Source organism: Rhinopithecus bieti, unplaced genomic scaffold (assembly GCF_001698545.2).
Source record: "Rhinopithecus bieti isolate Rb0 unplaced genomic scaffold, ASM169854v2 scaffold_4907, whole genome shotgun sequence".
NCBI lineage: Eukaryota > Metazoa > Chordata > Mammalia > Primates > Cercopithecidae > Rhinopithecus > Rhinopithecus bieti.
In genome coordinates this window covers 166905-185867 of record NW_016804501.1, presented here as the reverse complement: position 1 = coordinate 185867, position 18963 = coordinate 166905, and the positions used below count along the sequence as shown (strand labels likewise).

Sequence of the window (18963 nt, the reverse complement as noted above, 5' to 3'; positions counted from 1 at the left end):
ACTCGGGAGGGGCTGCCCTCGGGCCCCACCTGATTTACGACCTGGACCCTTTGTGATTTTGGCTGAAGAGAGGCGGTCGACGCCTTTAAAACATGGAATGAAACCCCAGAAGCAGGAAGAGGCCCGCGGTGGTTAATGAGTGAAACAGATGGGAGTCTTAATTAGAGCAAGAGCAGGGCTAATTTGACGATCAGCGCTTCCCCGAGCATATGGCCCAGACATACTTCCACCCACGCTGAGGGAGACAGTGTGCAGAGTGGGAACGGCCACGTGTGTGGGAAGTGGGGTTTGGAAGGGTTTGTTCCCCTGCCCATGCCCTCTACTCCACTGCCAGCTTCTACATTTTGTTAGCTTCTTTTTCATCCTCTGACTGTGTCAGAGGGAGGGCTTCTCTGAGGAACTGACTTGCAGGGCGTGGCCTCGAACTGACATGTGGGGATTTTGCCACACAACCCTAAGGAAAGCCGATGATGACTTAGTGACTCTCACCACATGCTTCCAACTGCTAAGACCCTGAGTGTGGGCCTGTGCAAAGGGCAGGTGGGAGAGGGATGCTTGCCAGAGCCACCTCTGACTCCAGGTTAACTGGGGCCACATCTCCCAAGAACCCTGGGTGGCCTCTCACAAATCCCTCAGGTCAGCAGCCAGCCCTACAGGGCCTGCTTTTCGGATAATAGTTCTTTAGGAGGAGCATAGCACTGGATCCTGTGCCATCTGGCAATATTGCTCCTTTCCCACTAAATCCAGTGGTTCTCAAAGTGGGGTTCCTGGGCCAGCAGCATCAGCATCACCTGGAAGCTTGGTAGAAATACAAATTGTCAGTCCTGCTTCCCAGACCTACTCAGACACTCTGGGGGTAGAACCCAGTAATCTATGTTTTAACAGACCCTCTGGGTGATTCCCATGCATGCTAAAGACTCTGCTAGAATAAGCCCTAGGAGATTTCTTCACACTAAATAGTGCTTGGAAGGATCAGTGTATCCTGACAACATCCTGTACTCTTTAGAGAAATGGAACTGGGCGCTCTGAGATTCTGCGTTTTCATCTTCTGCGACAAGTGGAACCTTTGGACTCTCCTCAAATCCTGTCAATGAGCAGGTAGGCAGCACTGATGGGCATGGGAGACAGGGTTTGTGTCCGTCCTCCTGGAAACCATTTTATCTTTGCCCTCAGTGAAGGATTGACCACCAGAATGAGCAAATGATTGTTAAGGTCTAAGGAAACAAATCTCTGTGACTGTGGTATATGGCCTCCACCTGCTAAAAATGGCTTCAGCCACTGTGTGTCATTCTGAGAGCTTATTCCTTTGGAAAGAGGCCATAGCCATCAATACTAACCATTGGGGAAATGTATGCCCCATCACCCAGCACTAGCAGCCCTATTAATTTCTCTAGCATGCACAGATGTAGACTCCCCTGAGTGAGTGAGAGGCCATGTAACAAACAACCGATTTGATGGTCTGCTTGGTTTCTAAAGTTCTGTATCACGATTCCTTCTTAGCTGCAAGAGATCTCCTACCAAAGCTGACATATCTCAGTGGCACATGCATTAACTCAGTCACCTTTCCCGGTAAGAGGGAGTAATTAACTGTGCCAAGATGTTCCAAATGGCTCTTTGTGGAGGTCAGGGCACCTCCAGGGGATGCATGACACATTTCAACCTTAGATACTTGTTTTTTGCATGTGAAATGCTTGGATGCCTTGGTATTGGGAGCTGATCTTTTGCATTTACTAAGTGGCCACCCAGCTAAGAAGGGCGAGAGACTTCAGTCTGCTTCCCATCTCAATCACACCTCCTCCACGTGGGGTTTTAGATGCTTGTGAGTCCCTAGGGTGGACCTTTAGGCAGTGTTTCCCCATCTCTTATGAGAGAACAGTGCTCAGTGGAAGGAGACAGCCCTGTTTTTCAGGAAGTTGAGACTTGAAGAATTCTAGCTGTTGGTGCCATCAAGTGCCATCAATGACATCCAATTTGTCAATGACCATCAGACTAGTTGTTTGTTCCACAGCCTCTCATCGGTCAAGAGTCCACGTCTGTGCTGCAGAAGTTAAGGGGGCTGCTGGTGCTGGGTGGTCAATTCTCCCAGTGGTCAGATCCAAGACACTCCTAAACCTTCGTTGTGGATCATGAGGCGATGTGGACCTGGGTGTTGGAGTGTCGGGTGACTGGATGCTCATGCCACACAGCAGGGCTTCAGAGGAGGCAGAGTGTGGGGAGAGAGTCGAACTGGAGATGCAGGGAAGGAAATTTTTCAAATTGGGGAGATGGAGTTCCAAGTGAGAGTTTCCAAAGAGAGGGTGGCTGATAATCGAGCCTTGGGGAATATCTGCGTTTAGGTGTCATGAGGCGGAGACAAGACAATAATGGAGACAGATAAAAAGTCACAGAGGCAGGAGGAAAATTGAGAATGCAGTACCAGAGAAAACAATGGATAGTTCATTTGCAAGGTGGAAGAACTAGTCAGCTGTGTAAAATGTTTCTGAGACAATGAAGAAGACAGAATCAAAGAGGAGCCACAGGCTGGAGTGACCATTAGCAGGAACAATGCTCCTCACAGTGGTCAAGGGCAGAGGTTAGGGGTGAAACCAACTCAAGGCCCCAGGGCTGGGGGAGAGGCTCCGAGGTGCTGGTCCTTGGGGACACCACCTGCCACCCTCACATCTCCTCCAGCAGATGCAATTATTCTCTCCCTCCCTGGACAGACATCGTTAGAGAAGATTTAATCAAGAAAGAGCAATGGCGTCATGGAGTCCATCCAGATGAGTGAGATAATGGCCTGACTCCTGGCCAGCCTGCTCACATAATTGAATATGCAGGCAATTCCTCTGCTTCTATTAGGTTAACAAGCTGTGATTGTCAGGGAGGTTGTAAACAGCACCTTCCCTCCGTTCCACTCCCTGTCCTGCAGATCTCCTGGGTTTTGAGAGACGTTTCCTAAGTGAAGTGACTTTCTCTTTCCTCCCTGGTGGGTCCTGTAGATGGATGCCGCCCAGGCTCTTTCCATGTGGGGTTGGGGACACAGGGCACACAGATCCTCCTGCCGGGCTCCACGGGAGAATTACTTAGGCTTTCCCAGGGCTCGTCCCAGGATGCCGGCCATGGCTACCGGGCTTTGCGTGAAGCTGCACCCAAGTGTGGAGGTGACTGGAGAAGGTGGGAGAGTAGAGTCAGATAAGGATGGTGGCCTCCCTGTCAGACTGGTGGAGTGCAGTGCAGAGGCTGGAGCTCAAGCAGCCATCTTGGAACATGAGGAGGATCAAATATTGAGGACGCGTGGGAAGCAAGATGGAGGAGTCCCCCTCCTTGGTGAAGGTGAACAATGACACCAGCTTGGGACTGTATTTCTCTATACTGTTTCATGAGAGAGAAGGAAACTCCTGTCTTGTTTAAGCTCCTGTGTTGGTGGTTTTCAGTGGCTCACAGCTGATCTCACCTTAACCAACATGGCGATAGCATGTGCATTTCCTGACCCACTGTGTGGTGCTGACTAGAGAAAGCAGCTTCCCTCCTGGCTGTGTCTCAGCCTTGTGCTCCTCAGAGCAGGGTGCTCATGACCCACCTGATGCTGACTGCTAGGCCTGGGACTCTGCATTTCTGACAGGCTCCCAGGGGATCCTGTGCTGCATGTCCCAGTGCCACACCTGGAGCAGCAGGGGCTTAGAACTCACCTGCTTTCTGCAGTCCCAGCCCAGGCGTCCTCATCCGTCCTACCCAGGACATGTTCTGTCCAGCCCTGCCTGCAAGGGCAGTATCCAGAAAAAAGCAATCAGCAAAGAGGATTCTGACGTAGACGTGCCTGGTGGGGAGTGAGGGCTCTGCAACGACTGAGTCCTGGAGGCCGCCCCATTACTCTTCAGTTGCAAGTGACAGGTAATATATTACTTCTCCTCACCTGGCTGCCCCTGTAAGCTTCACTTCACAGCAGTCTTCTTGTACCCGTAAGACAGGAAGCTGGGGTGTCAGTGGGGTTACATACTAAAGGCCCAGCATGCACCAGCAGGTGCATTAGCAGTCGATTCCCGCTGTTCCTAATCTGGCAGGTGGGTTATCAGGTTGCTCGCTTAAGATCAGCTTCATTTATCCCTTCCCGATGCTAGGTTAGAAACTGGAGGCTGCAGCCCAGGAACCCTAATTGTACTTGAAGATGCTAAGCACTCTTCAAGACAGCGCATCTGCCCGCAGTCGGAAGAGCTTCCTCTCCCGCACCTCCTTCTGTTCCTCCCTTTGGCTCCTGCACAGGCTCTTGCTGTAAACACTGATGGGGAAGCTGCAGTCCTGGGCTGGAGGGCTGGGCCTGGGGGAACTGTCACCCCGGCTTCTCTTTGGTTGGGGCCCGTAGTTGTCAGTGTCCTTTCCTCATTACTCAGTGCCCTGCAGTCAGCTGGCCTGGGCCTCGCCTGGCTTCTGTGATGCATCCTCAGGCTTCTCTGCTTGTGCCTGTTCAGTCTTCCTGGCTTAAAGATTTCTGCTGCTGTCCGAGCCAAACACTCCCACACATTTTTTTTTTAATTGAATCAAGTTTTAACTTTATGCTGATAGCACAATTTATTATTTTTAATTTAAAAAAGTAGGTGCTTAAGCAATTTCATAACCAGCTTATGAACATCATACTTCTACTACATTTATTTCTTTAAATTTTCTTCCAATTCTCATCAGTTGCCATGGTTGTAATTGGGGTATAACCTCAAGCTTTTGGGTTCTGGTCTTTTCCCAGTTGGTCTGTGTAGTCCCTGGTATCCTGTTGCCAGTCACTATTTGAAAGGTCATCTGCTATTTTTAAAAATAACATTTTATTACAAGTTACATATTTACTGTAGAAAAATGTAGTCTCTATATGCCAAAAAGAAGAAAAAATCATCTATATCACTAGGAGGCAACCACTGGAGATATTTTGGCGCAGGGATTTTCAGATCATCGTTGTGAACATGTATGTGTGTGACACAATATATTTGAGTGAAGTTTTTTGAATGAAACTTGGCTCACTTTATGCACACTTTGCTGTAGCCTGTGTTTTTGTTCAATAATACGTGACTTTGTCTTCAAGTCATTAAACATCCTCCTTTGACAATGAAGATTTCCTCAGGTGAAAGTCAGAATTACCCAGGGTGTTTTTAAATAATAAATGGCTGTAGGCACCTCATTGCAGAGAGTAAATCTAATGGGTGGATCAGAGCATCTTCTCCTATGACTTCTGAGTTTTTATTCATTCAATACCCTGTTGCTGAAAATGGAGGCTTTCCCAAATGGTTTCCTGTTGTAGATTAAAAAAAATGTTTCTATCTGCATACATCAGGTATTGTGGATGGAAACTGGATCAGTGGGCCAAAGAATCTTTGTCATATCTGTTGCAAACTGTCATTGACACTCCGGAAAGAAGAGACCAGTGAGCACTGCACAGTAGGGAGTGGCAATGCCCGTCTGCCCACAGCTTAGCCAGCACTGTGTTAAATGTTTTTCCTATCTTCCAATTTTATAGGTTCAGTCACTTATTCACTCATTCATTGGGTCTGTTTTGGTCAACTGCTCTGGGCCACGCTCATTCGGGTGATGGGGCCTCTATGGTGATTCAGGACAGACATAGCCCCTGATCTTGTGCTGCTCGATTTTGTGGGAGAGTACAGTTGTCCCTTGGAATCTGCAGGGGATTGGTTCCAGGACTCCCTGTGGACATAAAAATCTGCAGATGCTCAAGTCCCTTATATAAATGGTGTAGTATTTGCAGACAATGTACGTATATCCTCCCATATACAGATGCTCTTCAACTTATGATGGGGCTATGTCCTAATAAACCCATTGTAAGTAGAAAATTTCATTTAGTCAAAACTGCAGTTAATAATACCCTGATAAACCCGTGGTAAAGTTGAACAATTATAAGTGAAACTATCGTAAGTCCGTGTGCTTGTCTGTTTACCATGGGGTTATATCCCAATAAACCCATCGTAACGTCAAAAAATCATAAGTTGAACCATTGTAAGCCAGGGACCATCTCTACTTTAAATCATCTCTAGATTACTTGTAATGCCTAAGACAATGTAAACGCTATGTAAATAGTTGTTATACTGGCTGTATGCAGTGGCTCATGCCTGTAATCCCAGCTGTTCAGGAAGCTGGGGTAGGAAGATTACTGGAGACCAGAAGTTTGAGACCAGCCTGAGCAATATAGTGAGATCCTGTCTCTTAAAAGAAAGAAAAGTTGTTATACTTTATTGTTTAGGGAGTAATGGCAAGGAAAAGGAAGTCTGTGCACATGAAGTACAGATGCAACCATCATAGGCCTAACCACATTTTGTATCTGAGGTTGGCTGAATCTGTAGATGGAGAACCTGCAGATACATAGGACCAACTCTACTCAGAGGAGGACCTACTTAGGGTAGGCCCCCAGTCAGTGCGGGTGGTCATGACTAGGTAACTCGTGATGGGGCGTATGATGTGTAAGTTTCTCTGCGGGTTGGGTTGTCACTCAATTCCATCTTTTCTCTGGGAAGGCATGGGTTTGATGCATCTGGTTTCTGGCCCATCATCTCCCTCCCTCACAGACCTCTGGAGAAATGTCCATCATCATCTGGTTCTTGCAAATTGATGGGTGGATGGACAGATGGATGGAAGGAAGAGGAGGAGACAGCTCAGTTATGCCAAATGCACTGAGGGCCTCTCCACAAGCCCCACTCAGGGTTGCCTGGGAGGGTATTAATCATCTTCTCTCCCAGTCATTTCCTCTCCTGGCAAGACTTGGAAAGGTGAAGACTGACCTCACACCAACCACAGCCTCACTATCACCTGAAACATCTTGAGCAAATCAGCACAGCAAAGAGAAAAAGGAGCTCCCAGGTCAGATACTGGTTTCTCCTAGTTACTATGAAGGAGCCCCAGGGAGGATTTGAAAAATTAACAATAGACAGTTAAGTGGGTGAACTACTAATTTTTTTTTAACAAATGGATAGAAATGAGATGAATTAAAATAGAGTGATATCCCTGGGTGGCGTTTGAGGAGTAGACACTGTTGGTGCATATAGAGAATGACTCAGGCTGTAGATTATAGTCTTGGCTGCACCTAAGAGTCACCTGGAGAGATTTAACAATCCTGATTTCCAAACTGTGTCCCAGCCCAGTTACATCAGGATCTGTGAAAATGAGGCCAGCCAGGATCCAGTCATTGCAAAGCTTCCCAGATTATTCCAGTGGGCAGCCTCTTGGAGAGCCACTAGTTTAAAGTCCCCTTCTTATTGGGCTCTGTGGGTTTCTGTCCCACCCAGGCCTGGGTGCAAGGTGGGTGGGGTATGGGTGAATTCTGGGGGCAGTCTACAGCTCTCCTGCTTCTAGAGCTGCTGCCTCCCTTGGGCCATCCTTCTTTCCTCTTTCCTCTTCAAAGCCATGGTCTCGGTTGACAGAGAACCTGGAAGATACCCTCTTCTTGGTGCTGGGTCCTCAACAGCTGAAGTCCTGGATGGGCCTGAAGAGTGACATTTGTTTGTTGGACATTCAGTCTTCACATTATTCTTCCATATCTGGGTCTACATTCCCTGCCAGATTCTCTCCCCCAGTCCAGGACTCCAGATGTGACTTTGCTCTGGGCTCCAGGGAATGGGTCGTGCATCCTAGCCTGGATCAATCAGAGCTTCCATTTGGGCTATGGTGATGGGTTCAGGAACGAGCATGCAATTCAAGCAAGGACTCTGCCATCCAAACAGAAGAAACCCTGGTCTTCTGCTTCAATGGTTGAGGAAAGGTGGTGGACCTTTCTTGAGATTTTGAATCATAAACTGGGGATGTTAAGGTTGGAGTTACTGGAGAGAGCTGCTCTGAGAATAAAGCTAGCACAGAGAAGGAGAGCAGAGACTGGACTCTGGTGATGTCACCTGGGCACTTGGATCAAGCCAGGCCTGAAGTCACCACACTTTCCAGGTAACTGTACCATTAACGTCTCTTCTTATTTATGCTGGGTTGGTTTTGGTTTGCTGTTGCTTACGACAGAAAGGATCCTGACAGATGCGATGGTCTACAGGTTCTCATGATCTGGCTCTGGCCCTATCCAACTCTAGTTTCTTTGCAAACCATGCTGCATCTCCTCTTGGGGTTCAGATCACTTGGAGGGATCTTAAAGAAGTTCAGCATGGAGCCAGATGGCCTAGTTCAAATTCTGGCACTGCTGCTCATGAGCTGTATAACCGTAGGCAAGTTACTTATCTGTGCCTGCCTCAATATCCTCCTCTACAGTATGGGAATCGTGATTGTACTAGGTTCATTAAGGTGTCTTTACTCCTGAGGCTAGACTGAGGATTAAATGGGGAGATTAATTTAAAGCAGTGGAAAGTAATTATAGACACAGTGAGCCTCCTGTCAGTGTCAGCTCTTGCTATGACAACAACTTTTGTACCTAAAGGGTTTGCATCCTCCTACTTTGGGCCTTTGTACCTGTTGGTCCCACTCCCTGGAATGCCATATCCTTCAATTGCATTTCCTTCAAATGTTAGCTCCTTAAGCCTCGTTATATGTTCCCAAAACTCCCTGTAATTTTCCATCCTGACATCTATTATAGTTGGTAATTCTGTTTTTAGAGTAGGTATTCGTCTTCTGTATCCTTCTCTAGACTGTGAATTTGAGGGCAGGGGATGAGTCTGTGTCGCTGCGGCTTCTGTCTTCAAAACCAATAACACAACCCAGCACATCAGAAAATACATGTTGAATGAATGAAAAATAGAATGGTCTGGCCATTCAACCAAAAATAGAATGGGCTGGCCACTCCTTCACTGGGAAAATGTTGCCCAACTACTACTCAGATGTTGCTCTGACAGAAATGGTCCTGACAGATGCAGTAGCCTACAGGTTCTCATGATCTGGCTCTGGCCCTACCCAACTCTAGTTTCTTTACATACCATGTTGTATCTCCTCTTGGGGCTCGAGTGACTCAGAGAGATCATCCAACATTCCAGAGATTCTAGGGCAAAGGGATGCCTTGGTGTGCAGACTGGGAGATGCCATCCCATACTTCCTTCCTCACTAGCCCTCAAGGCTGAAGCAGGGGGGCATGTAGACACCCCTTCAGCCTGTAGTGGGCTTGGGGATGTGGATGGGGTCCATATTCTTGGTCACCTGACCAGGAGGGTGCTCACTGCTGGACTTCAACACCTGCAACTAGCAGCAAAGCTCCAGTAAGGTCCATGTGGAGCACATGGGCCAAGTTAAACACACAGCGGGGTGTAGGAAATGGGCTTTAATAAGCATATAATTATCCTTAAAGGGGATCTGAGTCCTTTTCCCTTCTAAATATATTTGTGCATTATGAGCTTTTAATTAAAACTAAGGTATCACTCTGCTCTAAGATCATGCATAAGAAATGAGAAGGTGGAGATGGTGCTAAAAGGGTTTGGGTGTTTATAATGCAAGGTAATTGCAATGCTGTTCCATGAAACCCATTTTGTTCTTGGAAGCTGAAATTAGACTTTGATGTCTTTTGAGGTTCTTACTGCGTTTCTAACTCATGGTGAATCTCCTTTCTCAGTTCTCTGCTCCACTGAAAGCGTTAGGGACAGTTAACATTCTGGGAGAGAGACACTGTAACGGGATAGGCTAGCTCCCAAGTCATCCTATAGTGGGCAGCCTTGGAAGCATCTGAAGCCTGGATGCAAAGCAAGAGGGGTGCCAGTCCTATCATGGCTGCAACGTTACAGTCAGGGAAGATTGCAGAAGTGTCTTTCACTTCCTAAGGAACTAGATAGAGTCCAAGGCTGTGCTGCACCACGGGCTGTGGTCTCTGCCAGGGACAGATCATGGTTCTTCGAGTCCAAGTTGCAGACTGGACTCTGGCCCTTGAAAAGCATCAGAAAATTGAAACACTTTGAAATGTAATGATTTTCACTCAGAACTTTGAGTCTTTCCTCTTGTTCTGACACCCTGTGCACGTAGTGTAAAGGAAAGAGGAGGAGAGAGCTTGGCTTAGCGTGGTCTCTTTGTGTCCTCGCCCATTCTGGTTGGGTGTTCCCCTCAGGGTCCTGGCAGAAGACACCACCAACCAGGGACAGCTTCTTCTACAGCCCCACCTTGATGAATTATCCACAGCTTCACAAGTGTGGACCCGCAGCAGGGAGAACATCCCCAAGTCACTTTAAAGGTGAAGGACAGAAAAGACTCCCAAGATAGAAAGTCAAGGTGCAACATCATTTTCCATCCACCTTTTCATGAACAGCCTTGCGAGATTCCTGGGCTTCGTCTTTTCTTTGAGTTCTTCAGAATGGATGTGGTAAACAAGTGCTCCCTCCTGTAACACCAGCTCCATCCTGATTCCTGGAGATGCCTAAGGCATCCCATCTCAGGATTTCTCTACATCACAGCTCAGCAGTTATGACATCCCAATTAAGCCCCACTTCCAGTAATGGGAGGGAGGTTGAGGACTTGGCAGCAGGATGTAACTGGGAAGATTTATGAAGCAAGTCAAGGGGGAACGTCTGCATAAGCTCTTTTTTTATCTAAGAGATAAAGGCTTCACTACAAGGTATTTACTGCACCCGTGAAGCTGGAGAAGAAATCGACTCAGGAGGGTTATTTTATTTAAACATCATGGTGTTCTTCACTGTGGAAGATCGAAGGATGATGATTTAGATTGTGACATGCTGTATAAAGGAGGGGTCACACCAGCTCGACAAAGCCCTCCTCCCTCCCTTAGGACCAAGCACTAAAGCCAAATGGATTAACCTTCTCTACCCCATGCCCCAGTTTCCAAACATGCTTCTCCCAGAGCATCTGCCCTCAGGTTAGAAGGAACACTGGGCTCATATATGGTCCTTCTTCAGTCCTGTATCTGAGCCTGGGTCCAGAGTAAGCCCGTGTATGTGTTACATGTGTGCTGCCTGTGTGAGTGGCCTGTGCCTTACCTGTCTGGTTCCCATGTGAATTGCCCATGGGTGTGACTTAGGGACTGCCGATGTGTGACACATAGGTATGGCCTACATGCATAATGCTGTGTGTCACCTGTGAGTGCCATATGTGTGCTGTTTCCTTGTGTTTGATGTGCTGCCTGTGTGTGCTGCCTGTGACTGTATTACCTGTGAGTGCTTCCTGTGCACTGGTGTCCATTATCTTTGTACGTGGTTTGTTACATTTATGCTGATGTACGTTAAATCTGTGTTACCTGACCACCACACGCTGCCCTGTGCTACTTGGTGTATGTGTGTGTGCATGTGTGTGCATGTGTGATCTATATGTGTACCGTTTGGCTGCATTTCTTTTGGTGTTTTCCACGTGTTTAAGTTCACGGTGTACTACGACTAACATGGTTGACCTGAATGTGCTGCCTCTGTGTCTACTTTCCGTTTGTTGTGCAAGCCTGCACGGTGCACTCGCTGGTCACCTTGGTGGGTCACGCCGTGTGGTGTGTCAGTGTTCTTATTTGTGGGCTCTCCTGGTGTGTTGTCGACGTTACCTTGTGTCATGCCGCAGTGTTACTCGCGAATGTATCAGCCCATCTTGCTTCGTCCACTTGTACATGTCCCTTGCATGTGTGCTGCTTATTTGTGTTGCTCTGTGAGTCTCCTTTGTATCCTCTCCTGTGTGTCACTGGTCCATGCATGCTGCTGAGGTGTGATTCCTGTGTATTTCCTCTGTGACCTGTGTGTGCCACCCCATGTGTCCTGTGCCTCTGCTCTGTGTGTTAACAGTTTCATATGTTCCTCTATGTGAACTACTGATCTAATTTTGTGGGTTATTTGCCTGTACTGGCTGTGTGGCGGCGTCTGTGTGGTGATGTCTGTCTCATGAGCCTCACTTGTGTGTTTTGCCGTCACAATGAGTACCCCGATGTGACGTCTGGGTTTATTCCAGGCATGGGGCCTCATGAATACCCATGTGCTCCCACCACCCTTCCCTCTACTATGGCAAGAGGGGCAGGCAGAGACGAAGGCTGGCAGGAGAATCCTGGGAACTCCGGGTCCTCAAGCTGCTTCCGACAGGGCCCTCCGGGTCATGGGAAGAGCCGGCTGCTGTCCTCGCTGGGGCCAGGACTGCATTTCCTCAGCTGTCCCTGGGCCCCTCCTTCCGCTGGCCAGGACCCTTGGGAGCGAGCCTGAGCCACTCGCCCTCCAACCAGGGACGTCAGAGGCCCGGCTCGGGCGGCGCCCCTACTGCCCAGGTGGTGAGCACAGTGGGCCTTCTGTGCACTCGGCCCCGCCTGACCCTGTCCCTCTGTCTGGCGCCGACATGCGAGGGGACAGCGGGCTCCACGGGCTTGGGGCTGGCATCGAGGCAGGGTTGGCCCAGGGCCACCTGCGCTGTCCTGAGGCCCCTCACGCTCCTGACGCCCGCCCTTTCCCGGCTCCTTTCACAGCCAGGGAAACTGAGGCCATGAGCCCAGGCTCAGGATGACAGAGGGGGAAGGGGTGAGATCCGGGTTCTGGATCCTGATCCGGCTTTGTGTGGATGAGAACTCTCCGGGCTGGAAGCCACAGAAACCCTCGAATGAGCTCAAGGAAATAAAAGCAAGCAGGGGACCTGGCCTTGGCCACACTGCAGCACAGGCCCGGCTGCCGGCTCGGCTGGATCCAGGGCTCCAGTGATGTTTTTTTCCATCTCAAATCTGGGCCTTCAGCTGCTCTGGTCCCGCTAATGACCCAATCTAGGGCCTGCGCCCCTCAGAGTGCCCCTCAGGGGCCCCTCCATAGGACAAGATGGCAGCTACAGTCGCTTCCAGTTCCTCCCATAGGAGAGGGTCTCCCGCTGCCCCCGGGGTAAGTCCTGGCCTGCACTCTGATTGGACTGGCTGGGCCATGTGGCCCCACCTGCACCAATCACAGGTCCAGAGCACAACCAGTGGTAAGTGTAAGAGCCTTTCCCACTGGCCAGGGAACAAGCCCTGATGCTCACTCTGATTGGACTGGCTGGGCCATGTGACCAGCCGTGCACCAATCACAGAGCCAGAATACAGTGGCTTCCCACCACAGCCGGGGCCACAGGCCTCTCCATAGACCAAGGGCATCCGTGGGGATGCCAGGGTCCCTGCCAGGGGTGGGCGGGCTCCTGAGTGAAACTCCGGCGGTCCTGGAAGGAGGGAGCGAGACCCTCCGCGTATCTGGAGTCTGTGCCCCGAGGCCCCACATGGGGACTGGGAACGAAGAGAGGGGCTGCTGTCGGGGGCTCAGCTCCTCACGCCTGCCCGGGCAGCGGGCACCACGTTCAGGCCGGCGGGACGGTCCTGGTGGGGCTCGGCGCCCCTCGTCCTGCGCCTCCTCCCAGCCCACGGGTCCCGGCTCCCCCAGCCCCGCCGCGGGCCGCACCTGTCTGGACGGCGCTGTCAGTAGGTGTTCATCCCCAGTGCATCCGCGCCAGGACCCGGGCTCCGTGGCCACTGAGTGCAGAACACGCCGAGCTTCGGAGGTCTGGGAGTTCCAAGTGGAATTTGAATTTTTAATCTATTTGTCTGATTCGTGAACTTGGAAACTGACATCACGCCCAGACGTCCCAAGGTATCAGCTGCAGCTATGCACGTGAACGCCGGCAGGAGGCTCCAGGCCTGGGATTTCCGCTCCATCTGGGAATGAGAAATGCAATCTAATGACATCCGGAGCTCCTGAATCACCCGGAGAAAATGACGAGAGACACTCTCTGGTGGGAACGTCTCCTAGAAACAAGGCCTAAGATGGGGCCACAACAGCCTCACAGCTGTGTCCAGATGGGTGCTGCCCGTGCTGACAGGTCTGTCCAGATGCTGCCCATGCTGACAGGTCAGTCCAATGGTGGAGAAAGGGCCCAGACCCCACGGCCCTGCGGTCCACCCTTAGTGCAGGGGGAGAGAGGGAATCCATGTCAGCAGTCAAAGAGCTGGAATCTGAAATGGCCAAGGCTGAGCCCTGCACAGAACCCAGACCTCCATGTGCCTCCAGGAACATCCGAGGTTGGGCCTTCCTTGAGATACTGTTCAACTTCAAGGCTCTTTTCACCTGAGCTCCCTGGAAGCTGTTCCAGATCCCCAGTCAACCCTGCTGCTCCCCTCTCTGTCCCTACAATGCAGAGTGTGGCCCCATTGGAGAGACTGCTTTTCCCCCGTGTATTGGAGTCAGTCACCCCCACCTGGAAGAATGGGATTGTTGAATTGAGGTATCGTGGGTGAATTGAGGCTTCCATCCCAGAGCGTTTGATTTGAGTGGTGAGTCTCTCCAGAACCCACTCCCTCTGGCACGCAGAGGGCAGCAGCAGCAGGGGCCCTGCAGTGGTTACAGTGAGCAGAGAATCCCTGTGAATCTGCCATGGACACCGCACAGGGAAGAAACTGACAGTGGCCTTTTAAACCCTGGAGATTTGGGGATTGCTTGTTACTGCCTGAAACCTTTGCTTTGCATAGATTAGCCAAAGGCAGCTCTTGTAATAGAAGAGCAGTCTTGGACAGCAGTCAGACATAGTTTCTTTCTAGTCACATTTGGCTTGTCTGTTGCCCAGGTCCAGCTGTTGTCCTGTTATCTTGCATTCCAGGGCCCAGAGCTGTCACTCATCTGTATTCGCTATAACAACCTCTTTTGCAAGGATTAGGGTTCATTTATTATTTGCAACTGGCACATCTGTTTCATTAATTCTGATTTATTCTCCTTATCATTCTGTTTATTCTTATTTCCAACTACTTTTTAAATGTTTTATTTATATTTTGTTTCAATTTCTCCTGTTTATGCCATAGAATTGGGGTTTCGTTCTGGCGTTGTTGTCCATTAATCTCTCCTCTGGGCTCTCAGATGGCTTTTCAAAGCTCATGAACATGGGTTAGAGCATCTCTAATGAGTTATCACCTCTGAATGAAGAGTTCGCGATTTATAAACAGGGGATCTTAGGCTCAGAGTGTGTGCTCTCTAAATCTGTGAGACCTGTACTTAGGTCAGTAAGACTGAGGGGCAGGTACACAACTATTTCATTAATTTAAAAGTTTAGAAAAACAAATCTTGTAACACTGGTTGGCACTGTATAAATTTTAAAGAAGACATACATGTTTAAAGCTATACACTGTAGAAATAAATTTAGAAGAGATCAAATAAAACCAATATTCAGAATCACATTCAGACTTTACACAGAACCATTCGACATCTGCCACTCGTCAGTGTCTACATTTATAAGGTAACACGAGTGGTTTCCATTAATCACTGGGATGTGCACACTCCCTGCCTAGAGTGATTACATGAAAATCTACCCCACAAACGCTGACGAACAGGCTTCAGACTGATGTGTGGAAATGACCCATATTGGTGAGAGCTTCCCGTGTGCTGGAGCACCAGGCACTCATATGCCTTGCCTGGTCTCAGTGGATCCTCCCATTGGCCTATAGAACAGGTATGATGTTATCCCTATTTGTAGATGAAGAATCGAAGTTCCAGAATTGGCCATGGTCTTGTGTTTAATGGGGAAGACAGGACAGCTCTCTACTAGCACATATCCTTAGGATACTGTGATTGGTGGGTACACAGAATTGGAAAAGGAAGACACTGTGGGAACCATGAGGATGGTATTGAATGGATGTGGTTCATCCCATTCATCCCCAGGGTGTGAGGTCACTGGTACCCTCCTGGACCTTGTTGAAGCCTCATTTATCACCCAACAGCTCTTCATTGAGCACCTACCACGTGCTAGGGAATGTTCTGGAAAGTGGGGATGAGACACTGAACAGGTCAGACACAGTTCCTGCCCTTATGGAGTTAATGTTATGGGGGCAGAAGCTGACAATAAGCAAGTAACAGAATCATGGACACAGTGATTGCAGGTGGTGATGTGTGTTCTGAGGACAGTGTTGCAGGGTAGCAGTAGGGAGTGTGTCTGTGCGTGTGTGTGTAAGTGTGTAGATGTGTGTTTATATGCAAACATAAATGCAGTTTGTGTGGGTGGACTTGTAAGTAGGTGTGTGTGTGTATATGTGAATTTATAGGGGTATGTGTGTATCCGTAAGTGTGGAGGTGTGTGGAGGTGTTTGTGTTTTTATGTGTGTGTGTGTACATGCATGCTAATTTAGAAAGAATGGTCAAGGGGAGCTTTCTGGGAGTTCAGTCAAGCTGAGGTGTTGGGGAAAAGTATTACAGGAAGAGCAAATGGCAAGAACAAACGAGCTGAGGTGGGACCTGGGCTGGAGTGTGGAGAGAAGAGAAACTTTCATTAGAGATGTGGAAAGCAATGTACATGGGGCCAGGTCCTATGAGGAGCAGCAGCCTGAAGTAAGGAGTTTAGGTTTCTCTTCTGATTCCCATGAGAAGCCCTTGGGGTTTTTTCAAAACCACATTTATTAAGGGTAATTGATATGTAATAATCTGCACATTAAGTTTGATAAAGCTTGATAAGGTTTGACACATGCACACACCCATGAAACCATCATCACAATCAAGGTCGTGAACATAGCCCATTACTCTCCAAACCTTCCTCCAACCACGTCCTCACTTGCATGACAAACAGAGAGTGCGGGCATTTGACACCCTCCGGGAACAGCCTCCCACTGTTGACTGATGGGAACTGGTGTATCGGTACCCCAACTCCCTCATCCTTGGGAGGAGGATAACTCTGAGGCATGTGTCCTGCCTGGATTCTCAGATTTCCCAGTGGGATAAAGCTCTGGTTGCCCCAGAGGTAACACTTGAAAACAAATTATTTACTAACTGCCCCTCATCCTGCCCCATTCTCCCTTCTCTTACCAGTACTTCCTGGGGTCACCTACCAAATACACTGCTAGTACTGAATCTTTGTCCCAGGCCTGCTTGTTCCTGGAGGGCAAAAACTAAGATGATATATATTAGAGGCAGACCTTGTAGGACCTACAGGAGAGTAGACATGGGGTGTAAGATGATGAGGGAGGTAATGGATGAAGTCTACAGTTTTTGGCCTGAACATGAAGGCAGCACTGCTGTAGACTCGTGGATTTTATAAAAGGAAAACATTCCAGAATTGGGAAAATACCAGTAAAATCTCAAGAGTCACATTATCTAAATTCTTCCTTGGCAGCCCCAGTACGACGGGCTGTGAATATTCCGTCAGTTCAGTTGCCCCAAACTGCAGATGCCTTCTGTGGGTCTTTTCATTCCTGCCTTACAGCATTAGAAAATCTCTTTCTATCATCTGTTGGCAGTGGAATATCCAAATAACTTCCAATGAGCAGGATTTGTGTGTGAAATGTTCAGACACTGTCCTCAAAATAATTTCATTAGCCACCTCATTTTCAGTCACACATGACTTTATTAAAAGGTTCCTCTTAAGAATTAAATTTTCATGCTTGGTTTGCACTGATGGTGAATCCATTGCAGAGTTTAGTTAAATTTATTTCAGTGCTTTGGGAGTTAGCACAGTGTGTGCTTCTAACTGGTAAATGGATTTCTTCAACTTTACTTTTGACCATGCCTGGGAATTATCAAAGGTATTCTGATTAATAGACAATTAAAATACTGCAATTCTTTCCCTAATGGAATGTGTCAATGGTGAAATTAGCACAGTCGGTAGGCAGGTGTGGGAAGGTGAAGAGCCTGGGGCTCAGTCTACAGCCCCCTTCTCACCCTGGCTTTGCGCTGTCCTTAGGCGAGCTCACCCAGCTGCTGCTCTGAGCAACCCTTGATTCAAGTCCATCATGGTGTGTTTGGCAGAACAATGGCCCCAAATATGCCCAGACCCTAATCTCTGCAACTGTGATTATGTCACCTCACATAGGATAAAGGGCTTTGCAGATGCGATGAGGGGTTTGGACCCTGAGATCGGGAGAGCATCCTGGGTTGTCAGGTGAGCCCAGTGTCCAGGTGAGCCCCATGTCATCATGTGAGTCCCTAAAATAGGATAACTTTCCCAGCTGGGCCAGAGAGATGAGCCAGAAGCAAGGGAGATTGAGAGCCTTACCCTATTGCTGGCCCGGTAGGTAGAGGAGGGTGCCAAGGCATACACACGGCCCCTTGAAGTTGGGAAGGCCCTGAGCCAGCCAGCCAACGAGGAAACAGGGATCTCAGTTCGATAACCACAAGGGAATTCTGCCAGCAACCTGAGTTCACCAGCAAATGATCTTCCCCTAGGGGCTCCAGAAAGGAAAACAGCCTGTGGATACCTTGATGTTAGTCCAGTGAGGTCCACATCAGACTTCTGACCTACAGAACTGCAAGAAAATATATTTGTGTTGTCTAAGCCACTAAGTTTGTGGTGATTTGTTATGGCAGCAGTGGGAATGTAATACAGGTGGTTATAGTTCTGGAAGTAAAGGGAAGCTGCCCTTCAGCTTGCAGAGACTGGAAGGCCGCTCCACCTGAGGCCAGGGGTATATGTGCAAGGTATTGGGTGGGGAGAGTTGACCTTAGGATGGAGAATAGAAACAGATGTGGTGAGAAGGATGCATCCATCTGCCCAGGAGAGAACGTTGGCGGTGTTCACCAGTATCCTGAAAGGTAGAACAGGGTGAGTCAGCCCCGAATAACCACCACCGTGAAGTGGAATCCTGAGAGCTAATTACCCACTTAGCAGAGTACTGACGCTGCCATTTGCTTAGCAGACTTGGCAGAGGATCAGCAGAATGGCTTCCTAGAAATGCTGGGGCAAAGGAACAGGTTGGAAAGTGTGTGATCTGCTGAAATGTTTTTCTTTTCTATCGAGAATGTTGTGTTTGTGCTTTTTATGTCCTGACTGTGAAATGATACATCGAAAGATTGGTTTTAAGAAACTGTGCTTTGCTTGCTGTGATCTGATACTTTTGAAAGGTTCTCAGGGAGGGGGTCTTGTTTTTTTCGTTGGCAGGTCTGAATCACACACCATTATTTATAGAGTAGTTGGGCAATTTCTCTCAGCTTCCCTGGTGATCACCAGCTCGACCAGCTCTGGTGTGGATCCTGGAACATTGTCTGTGACCTGTGGCAGGTGACGACTTCCTGGAAGGAGCCCACATTGAGTTCTTATGATGATTTGGAGCCTGTGTACAAGTCTATGTCTGTGACAAGGACATGACGGAATGGTTCTGGGAACCTGGGCCCGTCCTCCACTTCTCTGACATTC

The 18963-nt window shown here is 48.8% G+C and overlaps 1 long non-coding RNA gene across 3 annotated transcripts in view; it reads left to right on the top strand.

Moving 5' to 3' along the window:
• Positions 1-1031: 1031 nt before the first annotated feature.
• LOC108527501 (uncharacterized) overlaps positions 1032-18963 on the top strand; it is a 31696-nt gene continuing 13764 nt past the window's right edge. The window contains exon 1 of one of the 3 annotated variants that reach the window (XR_001884835.1): positions 1032-1098. This is a non-coding gene — a long non-coding RNA (uncharacterized LOC108527501). Of the gene's footprint in view, positions 1099-13448; positions 13710-17660; positions 17713-18963 lie in introns of those variants that run through there. The other 2 variants (XR_001884834.1, XR_001884836.1) reach the window with 2 other exon arrangements.